The following is a 12119-nucleotide window of genomic DNA, read 5'->3' as shown; positions in this document are numbered from 1 at the left end:
GCTTGCACAGGCACCTACTGCTCACTGAGTGTCGTAAGCTGCTCACGATTGTGCGTCTTCCCGGAGCACCTCAGACATGGGCAGATTGAAAAGGGGTGGGCATAAAACCAACATTTTACCGAGCCACTAAAGTAATATATGTTCTTTGATGAAACGGAAAACACTTTCAGCTTTTTTGTCCATATTTCAAAAAGGGGGGAGAGGGGATGGAGATGTGGGCTAGCATCATCAACGACAAGATATTTCCAAGCAGGAAACTGAAAGATTCTGTTCTGTTCTCTCCCCCTTTCCTTTTGGGGATGTTCCCCCCTCCCCCCTTTAAAGCTGTCTACATGTAAGAGACACGTAGGAATCTGTAGAGAAATCAACATTTGGTCCTTTGCTTTAGAAAAGCAACTTGAGAGAAGATAGAGTAAAGCAGTGATTGTGGGGGCTTGGCTAAGATTTTTATTTTTTTCCCTTTCCTTACAGGCACTGGAGTTCTGCAGTCAGCCAGCCCTTTTTTAGTGGTAGATGGGGAAATGGTTTCTAAACCCAGTGGATTTGGAAAGCCATCCCGATTTGGTGGTATGAGACCAGTGTGTCAGAAACGTATGTCTGTGTGCAGGGAGTCTTGCCTGAGATCCTGCGGGGACTTGACCATTCCCCCTAGATATCTATAAGGTCCCAAGTGGATCAAAGAAAGATTCTGCTGTAGGGGCGCCTAGGTGGCTCAGTTGGTTAAGCGACTGCCTTCGGCTCAGGTCATGATCCTGGAGTCCCGGGATGGAGTCCCGCATCGGACTCCCTGCTCAGCAGGGAGTCTGCTTCTCCCTCTGACCCTCCCCCCTCTCATGTGCTCTCTCTCTTTCTCATTCTCACTCTCTCAAATGAATAAATAAATAAAATCTTAAAAAAAAAAAAGATTCTGCTGTATGACACCCAGGAGGGCTGACCTCAACATGCTGCACATGGTGATTACAGCACCCTTTGGTACCCTCTAGGAGAATATGCTAGAGAATAAGCAGAGAAAGGGTAGTTTAAACCATAACAAAGCCTACCCCCCTCCATACACATAACCCTAATTAAACTTTGAGACTGTTGCTAAACTGTGTCTTCTAAGTATGAAGAGAAGAAGTCTTTGCCTGATTATTTCCATTCACAATCATCTGTAGATGGGGTTCTTATAATGAGCTCTCTCTCTCTCTCGTTCCAACCAACCAGCTTGGAGAGGGTCTGTATGGCTACTGTCAGGAACCTGTTGGTCATTTGTTTAAAAAAAAAAGAAAAAAAATCCTCAGAGATGGCAGAGGGAAACCCTTCTGGAAGTGAGTGTGGGCAAGCCTAGCTTCTTGACAGAGATGCCCAAGGAGGTGGTAGGGGGAATCAAATGTGAATCTCCAGCTCCTCTCTTTGAATTCCTATCATCTCTGCCTCTCAGGAATTGAAAGTAAGTGGGCATTATCTGTAGTGGTACTCATTTTGATAAGAAGGCAGTGGATTACCAAAGCTCCCAGGCTGGATTGACTTTGGACAAGTAACTGGATTGGTCTTTAGCATCCAAGCTGAAGGCACCAGCCAGGGGAGTTCAAAGTCACCAAAGACTGGTGGTACTTTTCAGGAAAAGTCCTATGAACAGGGGCATGGATTATTACATTTTTTTATCCATCTTTGCTCTGCCCTGGTTCTTTATCTCCAAGAAGTATTATTTAATTGGAAGGAAAACAAATCCGAGACATTCTATACATCACATGTCATCTAGGAGCTAGAAGAGACGTTAGAAAATCAAGCCCCTTAATTTTGCACCTGAGACTGAGGCACAGAGATATCAGGCCATTACCCAAGGTCTCACAGCTTGTTACCCCACAGATGGGTTTTTTGCTGTCCCACACCCAAGTGGTGTTCTTCCCTTGCCATTCTTGATGGTTGCCTGTCACTCTAGCCTCCTACCTGACTCTGGACTGGGCACCTGCCGTTTTCATCCTGGCACCTGCAAGGTGCTGCGGAACACTTTAACAGACAAACAATTTCACCATCAAGTGTTTTCCCCTCTTGCCAACACAATTATTCCTGACAGCAGCCTGGCTGATTGAGCCATAAACTCTAAAGGGTGGTGGGGGAGGCGGGGGCAGGCAGGAGTAAACATTGGCCAACCATTCAGCAAGCACTGTGAGTCTAAGCCACCCAATCCCCACCGCTGCTAGGAAGAAAATCCTCCTAATGCAGGCGGCTTGGCAAAGTGGTGATGGAGCCTGCCAAATGGGCAAGAAGAGGTCCCACTTTGGATGTCACTTGATTTGTAGAGCTGGTACAGAGAGGCAGAAAAGAGTTCAGTGTTGGCAAGGAGGAAAGAGAATAAAATTAAATTCACTGCATTTATATGTGAGTTTTCTTCTAAGTATGCTACTCAAAATGTAGAAGATATGTCTAGGTTGTAATTAAGATATATATATTGCTTTTCACATTATTATCCTGCAAATCATTTCATCTGGATGGTATCTTTAAACCTTTCCCACCTCTAATGTGGCAAGTTTGCATCTTTTCTACGCTTTTAAACCCCTTGGCAGAACTGTATACATTAACAGATTGAAATGAGCTTTATTGAAATTTAGCTATTCTAAGTCATCTAAGTTGCAGAATCCCAATTTATTATGTATTTAAAGCATACCAGCACTGATTAAATCAATGCAAATTAGGTTAAACAAGAACAACATGAATCAAGTGTTTCAGCAAAGTTGAGAAACGACAACTTTTGAGTCACCACAGCAAGTTGATATAGGCTGTTTTTCGAGAGTTTTAATTTCATGCTTCTCAGGGTCCAATACACTAACAAGTAAAAATGAAGAGAACTCCCCTAAAGTTCTCTCCTTCCTCATGTCTGGTCTTTTCTCTCTCTTTAAGTGTCTTGTGAGAACATTTGATTCGGGTTATAATGTAGCAATTGTGTATATACTTGGGCGAACCACAGGTTTCTGTTGGCAAAATGTCCTCTCCTTCGGTGGTGGTTGCTGATGAGAGATACTTTACATGCTCTGAAAACACCCTTAACATTTTCCACATTCGTATGGGGAATGAGCTTATCCCTGTCTGGCTGAACCACCAGAGTACTGTAGTCAGATGTCAAGAAAACCACCCCGAGCCATCACGCCAACATGCAATTGGGAACTGAAGTCAGAAAGGAGGAGAGTCTTGAAAATGTGGATTCAGAAAATGGAAGGAACTCTGGGGTCCAATCTGATTGCCAAAACAAATCTGGAATTAAGAGGAGGGAGAAGAGCAAGCTTGAGATAGCTGGAGAGACCAGAGTATAGCTTGGAGGAGGGAGTGATTAATTTCTCCTCTGCTAAACCTTACAAATTAACCTTTGCCTAATAAACCCTCCTGCTTTTTCTTGGTACTTCATGCTGCGATGGGAGGGGGAGGTGAGGAGTGGGCTTGGGGGGGTAGTCACATACAATTTTGAAGGGATATGTCTTTCCCATTTCATCTCAACTGGAGGTCACCTCCAGTTTGTTCATTGTAGTCCAAATGGTTTGTGAACCAAGAGCTGCAAGTGAAGAACATCTGAAATGAGCATGCATTCTGGGGATTGGCTTTCCATTAGTAGTCTTTGGCAGTGTTCAAGGAAAGAGAAATTTGAGTGGTGATTTTAATGTTCTGTCATCGCCGGCACCAGCTTGGACCTTGATCTTTATGCTGTTCTCTTTAATTTTCAGTAGCAGTGAACCATGGCTTTCTTTAAAAGGAAACATTTAGAGGAAGGCGAGGAGGGTGGGAGTCACAATTTCAAAAGGAGAGAATTAACTCTCTTGTTTCTGTGGGCACACAGTATAAACTGGCATTTTATAGAATGCCTCTGAAGATGCACATGGGGCCAAAGGTGAGGGCCCTAAGGCTTCTCTCAGGAGTTCTACTTAGGAGAAACAAATTAAAGAGGGGAGGTATTTTTTTTCTTATCGACCTTTGTCCTCTTCTTAAAACTAGGTAGTAGTACAGATCGCGCTGAGGAAATACCTACCATGTTCAGTGCATGATGTGAGTAATGGGGGTAAACCCAAGAAATGCAGTGACTCAGTGCTTTCCTCCGGGAACTTTTAGTAGAAAGGAGAAGCAGACACTGAGGGACTTTGCCAATAATATTTATATATTGCCCAGTGCTTGAGAACAAATGTCTCTAGAGCATACAAATGAGAAGAACTGAGCGATCAAATGGGACCAGTGCTTAAAGGCTTCACTGATGGAGGTAAATCTTATGAAGGAACTTATGGACTCAAGATATAGGTGCACCTATATCAGGAGGGGTGGGCATCATAAAGGCATACGTACAAGTGTGGGAACTGGAATGCTTACATCTTTTTGAGTGGCTCAGTTTCTTGGGGTGTGGGGGAGAAGAAGGTAAACAGGGACAAGAGGAACCTCTGTGTTGAGAAGAGGAAGGAAGTTGGTAAAGGGCTTCCAATGCCATACTGAAAATTTGAGTCTGCTCTATTCTGTTAGTCTCTAAAGTCCAACACCTTAGAGTCATCTTTGACTCTTGTAATAAATACCTGTCTTAGTTCAAGAGGCCTGTTCTGTTACGTGGGGCCCTTCTCTGCAGGTTCATTCTGCACTGCCATATGTTCTGATCGTGTGGTATTATACCTAACTATTGTATCCTCTCTCAATCTCTGCCTACCTTCGTTCTAGCTGTTGTTCAAGGTTGATGTAATTTCTTCTATGAGTTCTTAACAGATTCCCTTGTAAAGTGATCTTTCATTCCTTTGAACTCCATTAGCAGCTTGTCTTTACTAATCTGATGCCTGGTCCTGTTCCCTTTGTATGAGTGTGGCAGTAACTTCTAATTATAGTATTTTAGAACTGAATGGAACATTAAAGGTCTTGGAGACTAGAATAAAAGGATCTTGATTGGGGTCCCTGCTTTGCCATTTTCTATCCATTTGATCCTGGATAGGTCACTCCATTATCGATGTAATAGGACTAAAGATGGCTATTTTAAAGGAGTCTTGGGGAAATTCAGAGAGATGGTTTATATTAGTGTCTTGCAACTTAAAAGTGTAAGCCTGGGACTCACAGCCTTGGAGCATGTTAGACAGGTGGAATCAGATGTCTTCCAACGCCCACTGAATCACATCTGCATTTTACCATAGGCTGTAGGTTAAAATTAAATTTTGAGAAGCATTCTACTGAAGCACTCACAAATTCTAACCTGAAAAAGGAACCCAGGGGTCACCAATTCCCTAGTTTTATAACTGTGGAATTGAAGGGTCAGTGATGTTAATTGATTGCCCATGACTGTTGGTAGAATTTGGACAAAAACCCCCTTCTGAATCTTGATTTCAAACACATAGAATGCAAAGTCTGTGTCTGTCGTACCTGGTACTTAGTAGGTTCTTAATAAGGTTTGGTTTTATCACTGGAACAGCAGGAAGTACAGAGCCCTTGTATGTGCTAGCTTTAGGTATCTTCCTGCTTGCTTGACCCCTCAGTTTTCCTGTCACTGCCAGTCTGCATGTATTTCTCATGGACATTTTAGTTTTACCTTTTTATTATAGAAAAGTGAAAATTGAAAAAAAAAACAAAAAAAACCCTGAAAATTAAAATGAAGATTGTCTCCGAAATTTCAACACCCAGAAATCAACTATTAAGTTTTGGGCATGTAATCTTTTAGAGTTTGTCTATTTCACACATATATTCTAATAATCTGATAACATTACACATATTCCTTTGTAACTTTTTTCCATTGTGATATTTTTCCACGTCAAGAATACAAATCAATAGTATCATCTTCAATGCTACAAAACATTCTATTTTATTTCTCTTATCCATCCCCTCTTGTTTACCAATTACTTAGTTTTGTTTCATAGCTATTATAAAATGGCTCTGATGAACATTCTCATACATATACTGTAGTAGATTGAATGCTTATATCCCCCTAAAATTCATATTTTGAAACCCGATCCCAGGGGTAATGCTATTTGGAGGTAGGGCCCGTGGGGGAGACTAGATCATGTGGGTGGAGCCCTCATGAATGGAATTAGAGCCCTGATCAAAGAGACCCCAGAGAGTTCTCTGGCCTCTTCTGGCATGTGAGGACAGCAAGAAGGTTATCTATGAACTAGGAGGCAGGCGCTCCCCAGAAACTGAATCTGCACGCACCTTGATTTTAGACTTCCAAACCTCCAAACTGTGAGAAATAAATGTTCATTGTTTAAGCCACTTGGTCTAAGGGAGTTTGTTATATAGCAGCCTGAACAAACTAGGACATGTTCCTTTGCTTGTTTGGACAACTGTGTCCTTAAATTTTAATTCTAAAATTGGTGTTCCAAGGGTGGGGACTTTAAAAAGACTTCCTGTACATAATGCCATATTGTCTCCCTGAAAGGTTGTACACATTTCATCCTCAAGAGCTCTTTTGCTGCTTTCTCTTCTCCTTGAGAAACTCCACCACATCACAAACAGAAACACCTTTTTCTCCCCTCTCCTTCATCTTGCTCAGGCACTGACTGAGATCTCTATCTGAATGTTCTCCCTGCCTTGGAACTATCCTTCCTCCCCATTCTCGTTTCTCCACTCCTTCCCATAGAGTCCATTCCCGCTTCAGATGGAGGGTTGGGCTTTGGGGGCTTGGGTGTTTCTTTTGGGAGTTCATGAGCATTTCATTCTCACATCTTATTAAGTAGCTGTCCAGCCAAATTATTTTCATAAAGGTGTTAATGTCTGAAAATAGTTTACTGCAGTGTTACTTAAAATGCTCATGTTGGGATAAGAATGTTTAAACATATTTTTGAAATGCACCAGACTGTGCTCTGTTCTGTGAGAATACACTCTTTATTTCAATCACAAGAAATCTTGTTTTTCTTGGTTTCACCCAATTATTTAGGACACCTCTTAACACCAAACGAATGTGCTAGGACAGCTTTGGAAACATCTATTTAATTGCAGTCCACAGGAACAACTGACTCTAACTTGGCTCTCTCCCTACCAAAGAGTGATTCTAAGGTTTGGATTTCAAGTGCTATAGTAGGACACTGGTGAAAGAACTTTTTTTTTTTTTTTTCAGGTCCTCAGAATTTATTAAGATAGCTGGACAACACCGTTCTTCTGCTTGGTATTAGCAAGTCTTACCTCCTCATCCTAGCCACAAATAATGAAACCAATTTAATTCTGTAGTAAGTTCTTTCTCTGATACATCTTGACATTTAATTATCTTGTTTTATAGAATTTTCCAGATGTTGCTAATTTTGTCCTTGCAGATAAAACAAAACTTCCTAAGAATAGACTTGTTATGTTCCTGCTTTTAGGACCCTCTAATATCTACTTCCAGATGTACAGAAGAAGATCAGATATGAGAGACCATATATGAAGAGTGGAGGAATAACCACCTAGCACTGATACACATGCACATTCTCTTCTGAATGTAGTCTGGCACAGTTCTGGGTTCGTAGAGATTCTTGGTGAATAGAGTTTATGAACTTGTTCAAATTCTTGCCTAATCAATAGCCAATGAAATCTGAGCAAATATAAATAGCCTCTAAAGTACACTGACACATAGGCACAAAATATTAACCCAACTTTTGTGTTGAATTCACACAGATTAATGGCATTTATACATGGCATCCTTACAAAGATCTGTTTTGTGTAGGAAATCTCCCACCATCCATAAGCAATGAGCTTTCAGTGCTAAATTTACCTGCTCATTTGGATGCATTTATGTCTTTATTTAAATGTCATCTCCCATTCTGTGTTACTACTTCTTAATCTCCCACAGACACCTTGAGAATGCCTTTTAGTTATTTAACATAAATGTCTGTTGCTGTTCTTATTTGTTTTTCTTTTAAGTCAAATGGAGGTTTAGCTGATGAGATACAGAATTCAATAAAATGTAGTCCCTGCCTCCACTGTTCTCAGATCTGGGTTGCAGGTGATGGGTAGTGAAACAATTTGATTTGTGCTGTGGCAGAGATGTAAATAAGAGCTGTGGTTGGAGAGATTTCTCCAACTAGTTAAGCGAGATCAGCCAGAGGAGCTGGGAGAAGAGGAGGAGGAGTTGACTAGATGGAAGGATGGAGGCCACTCCAGTTAGGTAGGCAAAATCTGTGGAAAAACTACAAGGGCTTCTGAGATGCATAGGATGTTGGGAGCACATGTATGAGGAGAGATGAGACTGGAATGTTAGCTTAGAACCAGACTAGGAAGACTTTCAACCTGGATTATGATTTCTAGAATGTGGGTACAATAAGTGATGGCCTTGAACGTGAAGGGCAGGGAAACAGATACTGGGAGGAAGGAGAACAGTTGGGAGGCTACCACATCTGCCCAAGTGAGATATTGTTAGCCCAAGTGGGACTTACTCTATTAACATCAGAGATGTATGGGGCAGGCCAGGTACAATAATGGTTTTGTAGTGGGATTGACAATCATGTAAATGGTAGTTTTTCAGAGAATTAATTTAAGATGATTTCAATAGAATGGGTTAATCTAGGGTAAATGGAAAGCAAGGAAGAATAAGATGTGGAAGCAAGCTAACATTTGGAGCTAAGAGTAAGCAGTTGAAAATAGAAACAGGTTACAGCGGGACATAGAGATCATGGCATCTCTGGGAGATATATGGTGGTTAGAGTGTCGGTGGTAGGTGCAAATCCCCAGGGAGAGAGATTAGCCTACAAGCTGCTGCACCATCAGAAGTCTCTGCAATCTAGTAAGGCAATGTGGGTGTGGGAAGCAGCTGGATGACAGGGAATGGCAGGTCCCAGGCTACCTGCAAAGTACATGTTTTGCTTAAAGTCTATTAAATTCTAATTTTTAAAAATCACATTATATTAGTAAGCAAGTGATATTGCAGGCCGTATTCAACTTGTGGAATACTAGTTTGCAAAGCTTCTTTTAAAATAATGTTCTCAACATAAAAGAACGAGAGGGAGCAGAAGAGGTAGAAATTGCCTCAATAGGAGGGTTAGTTTAAAAAATTGAGAAATGCTGTATAGTCCGTAGTGAGCAGCCTTTAATATATAGACATGGTCATGACAGTGTCATTAAAACATGGCTGACATTGACAGGATTCAAGAGGAGCCCAGATGGTCAAGGGTTAGTGATGCTAGGGGGAGAGTGCCCAACAATGAGTAAACCTGCAAAGGAAAAGTGCGGCCGTGGTCCTGTTTGTCTAGGGACTATGTCATTGGCTGGCTGAGGTGGAGTGTATCCTTCTCCCAAGAGAGTTTGTCATTGGCATCTCACATCAGTGTAAGATTGTTCCTTTGCGGATGGACCTTATATTACCTTCTCAAACAAGAAACAGGGTGATGACTGGAGATCATGTCCTTCAGAATGCAGTCCTATATTTGCGTTTTAGCAGAAGAATCTGAGACATTGAAGAACTTACTGAAAAAACTTGAAATTTCTGATGCTATATCAGGCTGAAAAGTATTCCACCATTTATAAGCGATATGACCTGGACAAAGTGATTTCACTTCTAAGTAGAAGTATTTAACATAGTAAAATAAAAAAAAATAATAAATTAAATTATAAAAATAGAGAAGTAGTACAAATGCTATTGTAATAACTACTTATCTCAATTTCTATTATATAAGGCCAAAGATATATCACTTAGACTGAAGACAAGAAGGAAAAAGAATCTTAAGCACAGGGGTGCCTGGGTGGCTCAGTGGTTGAGCATCTGCCTTCAGCTCAGGTCATGGTCCCAGGGTCCAGTCCTGGGATTGATCCCCACATTGGGCTCCCCACTCAGTGGGAAGCCTGCTACTCCCTCCCCCACTCCCCCTGCTTGTGTTCCCTCTCTTGCTATGTCTCTGTCAAATAAATAAAATCTTCAAAAAAAAAAAAAGAATCTTAAACACAATGGTATCATGCATCTCTAAACTTAAACTCTTACTGCTCCTTCTTTAAGTACCTGTTCCTACTTCAGAGACTGCATAAAAACAGAAACAACAAACAAAAAGCTTGCTGGTTAAACCAACAATTATTTTTATGTACTTCCTGATTCTGTGTGTTGGCCCCAGAGATCTTCTGTATGGGATGGCTTGACTGTGCTCACTCAAATGTCTATGATCAGATGGACAATTAGCTGGAGACTAGGCAACTACGATGTCTTCACTCACAGAGATGGAGATTGGCACACTGTTGGCTGGGGTCCCACTGACTGACTCACTGCAGCCAGGGACCCCTCAGTTCTCTTCCACACGGCCTTTTGTCCTCCAATAGGCTAGCTCAGGTGCAGTTATGTGGTGACTACAGGATTCCAAGAGGGGCAGGAAAGAGCAAGTCCCAGTATGCATGTACATTTCAGAGTCCAGAGTGCTAACCATAACGCCATGGGACCCACATCCTTCAAGTCTTGTCTTCCTGCAAATTGCTGTTGTTTGTTGGCTAAAGCTAATCACATGATCAGCCTGACTCAAAGAGTGGAGGATTAGGCTCCTTTTCTGGATAGGAGGGGAAGAACTTATGGTGGTTTTTACAGGTTAAATAAAGCGTCAGTGGATTAATGTTTACTCTCTCTGTAAGTACTAAATGCTCTAAAACAATTTTATTTCTCAAGCCATATGGCCCAAACACTATGGACCATAAGCACCAAGGCCCAGAAGCACAGGCATCACACAGCGCTTGTTAGAAAGGTAGAATGGTAGGTTCCACCTTAGATATGCTGAATAAGAATTGACAATTTTGCAAGAACCCCAGCTGAATCATAAGTCTGATAGGGTTTTAGGAGCGTGGTATCTTTTCACTATTCCTCATAATTCCCTTTGCTAGTTGCTATGTTCTCCTGTTGAGTGATAGATCTTTGATTTTTAAAGGTGCCAGAACTGTTTCTTTCTGCACAATTGAAACAGAACAAACATAGGTTTAAACAGTGAAACAGGTTGCTTCACAGCATGAATAGCTAGAGAGAGAGAAGGTATAACATTTTTCCGCTCAACTGTCCTTTGCCTATAAAAATGGAAATTTAAAATTAAAATAACAGTACATAAATATTAAAGAATGTTGTATTTAATAGGAAGCACCATTTAGATGTTAGAACAATTTTTAACGTAGAAACTGTGAGGCACATACTTACTTAAACCGACCTTTTACATTCCTGAACAGTTGCTAACTGGCCCTTGGTTTTCTAAAGATTGAAAGATTGACTTTCCAACCATTAGACCACAAGTTAAATATTTCTAGAATGTGCATGAGTCCTTAGGTCCTCTTTCGGCCTTTGTACAAGTAAATGAGACCAGCAGAACTTAGGAAGAATCTAGTGTGTGCAGACCACTGGTGTCAACTTATAGGAAATACAAGAATATCATAGCTTGTTGGGTTCTGTTCACTTCAGCCCCAGAAGTGAGGGGGAACAGGAGGGAGGAGAGCCTAAGCTTTCAACAATAAAAGTGTATTTTACCAGGCTGAGGACAAACAAGTAACATCTAAAAGACTTCTAGCTTTTCTCAACTTTTGGCTTTCTTCTAAGAGGAAGAACCTGTTTGCAACTTCTGGTGCCCTCCTCTGGTTTGCTTTGACCTCAAGACTGGAGGGGAAAAAAAGAGGAAGAGGAAAGCAACAACAAGAAGACATTTTGCATTAAAGCATAATGCTGTCATTCTGTGTGAAATTTGCTTTGAGTATTCCCTTTTTCGAATGGGATAACTTTTTCTTTGAAGCTGTAATTAATGCTGTCTTAAATATATGTGCTTTGGAGTCCTGTTCTTGTCAATCAGTCCACCAGTCACTAGTTAAATATCTGGTAAGCATTTAACCTATAGGCGTATTCTAAGTATAGGGCTACAGTGATGAGACCGAGTAACCTTGTAAGCAAACAGATAAATTGGATAATTTTTAGGTACTAATACGCTAGGGAAAGTTAAAATGGAACCAGGTGGAAGAGAGAAATTGAGGGGAGGGGCCTGCTTTCGTCTAAAGCTAGGCAAGGCTTCCTTGAGAAGGTGACATCGGAGCTGAAACTGAATGATAACAGTCAGCCATTTCAAATTCCATGAGATATGCGTTCCAAGCAGAAGGAACAGCAAGTGGCAAGGTCCTAAGGCCAAAACAAGCCTATTTTCATCGGATTGTAAATGGCTAGTATGCTGCATTGAGTGAGATGGGGTTGAAAATATGAGGAGGATTTTGAACATAAACTATGCTTT

The 12119-nt window shown here is 41.2% G+C and overlaps 1 protein-coding gene across 6 annotated transcripts in view; it reads left to right on the top strand.

The window, feature by feature from the left end:
- The window catches only part of CTNNA2 (catenin alpha 2), a 944211-nt gene that overhangs the window by 592612 nt on the left and 339480 nt on the right, over positions 1-12119 (top strand). The window lies entirely within an intron of this gene.

Source organism: Eumetopias jubatus, unplaced genomic scaffold (genome assembly GCF_037043125.1).
Source record: "Eumetopias jubatus isolate StellerSeaLion01/CBP00866 unplaced genomic scaffold, mEumJub1_p1.0 scaffold_9, whole genome shotgun sequence".
Taxonomy (NCBI): domain Eukaryota; kingdom Metazoa; phylum Chordata; class Mammalia; order Carnivora; family Otariidae; genus Eumetopias; species Eumetopias jubatus.
Note: the sequence above shows the minus strand (reverse complement) of the source record. Positions and strands in the feature narration are given on the sequence as shown.